Below are 1,768 nucleotides of genomic sequence, written 5' to 3' on the forward strand. Positions count from 1 at the left end.
CTTCTGTTCCTGGATCCACTCACATTTGACATCCTTTTCATATAATTTAGTAAACTCAGAGTAACACATCTGAATATTTTGCCTCAGAAATCCAAAGGGGTCCAGCAAACATTGTGCATGTTTCTTAGGGATAGAGAGACAAGGTGTGGCAGTTTCTTTGCTTGAAACATAGACCACTGGCTTGTCAGAAAATTCAACCACCCACAAACTCATGGCCAACCAATCTTTGACAAAGCAGGAAAGAATATCCAATGGAAAAAGATGGTGTTGGGAAAACTGGACAGGGACAGGCAGAAGAATGAACCGGGACCACTTTCTTTCACCATACACAAGTAAACTCAAACAGGATGAAAGATGACAGAAGCCATCAAAATCATAGAGGAGAAAATAGGCAACAACCTCTTTGACCTTGGCCACAGCAACTTCTTACTTGACATGTCTCCAGAGGCAAGGGAAACAAAAGCAAAAATGAGCTTTTTATCAAGATAAAGAGCTTCTGCACACCAAAGGAAACAATCAACAAAACTAAAAGGCAACCCAAGGAATGGGAGAAGATATCTGCAAATGACCTATCAGATAAACCTAGAACTTATCGAACCCAACATCCAAAAAATCCAGTGATTTTTGGATGGGCAGAAGACATGAATAGTCACTTTTCCAGAGAAGACATCCAGATGGCCAACAGACGCATGAAAAGATGATCAACAGCACTCATCATCAGGGAAATACAAGTCAAAACCACAGTGAGATACCACCTCACACCTGTTGAATGGCTCAAAGGAACAACTCAGGCAACAACAGATGTTGGCGAGGATATGGAGAAAGAGGAACCCTTTTGCACGGCTGGTGGGAATGCAAACTGGTGCAGCCACTCTGGGAAACAGTACGGAGGTTCCTAAAAACATTAAAAATATAGCTACCCTATGACCCAGCAGTTGCACTACTAGGTATTTATTGAAAGGAAACAAAAATGCACATTTGAAGGCACACATGCACCCCAGTGTTGCAATGCTTTCGACAATAGCCAAAGTATGGAAAGAGCCCAAACGTCCATTGACTGAGGAATGAATAAAGAAGATGTGTGTGTGTGTACACATACATACACACACACACACACACACACACACACACACACACACAGGAATATTACTTAACAATCAAAAAGAATGAAATCTAGCTGTGTGCCACAGCATGGATGGAACTAAAGTGTATTACACTAAGTAAAATAAATCAGGGGTGCCTGGGTGGCCCAGTTGGTTGAGCGTCTGACTTCAGCTTGGGTCATGATCTCATGGTTCATGGGTTTGAGCCCTGCGTCTGGCTCTGTACTGATAGCTAGCCCATAGCCTGGAGCTATCTTCAGATTCTGTTCCCCCCTCTCTCTCTGTGCCTCCCCTGCTTGCTCTCTCTCTCTCTCTCTCTCTCTCAGAAAATAAATTAAAAAAAAATTAAACATTAAAAAAATAAATCAGAGGGGGGAGGGAAGGAAGCCAGGGATGGATATCTTGTCATTTTTTTTCTTTTTTTCCCTTTGAATAAATGTCACTTTTTGAGGCAAAATAAAAATAAAAATAAATAAATAAATCAGAGAAAGACAAATATCATATGATTTCACTCATATGTGACATTAAAAAAAAACAGATGAACATAGGAGACAGGAAGCAAAAGTAAGATAAACCAAACCATAAGAGACTCTTAAATATAGAGAACAAACTGAGGGTTGATGGGCTGTTGGGTGGAGGGATGGGCTAAATGAGCGAGGGGCATT

Source organism: Suricata suricatta, chromosome 5, assembly GCF_006229205.1.
Source record: "Suricata suricatta isolate VVHF042 chromosome 5, meerkat_22Aug2017_6uvM2_HiC, whole genome shotgun sequence".
Lineage (NCBI taxonomy): Eukaryota > Metazoa > Chordata > Mammalia > Carnivora > Herpestidae > Suricata > Suricata suricatta.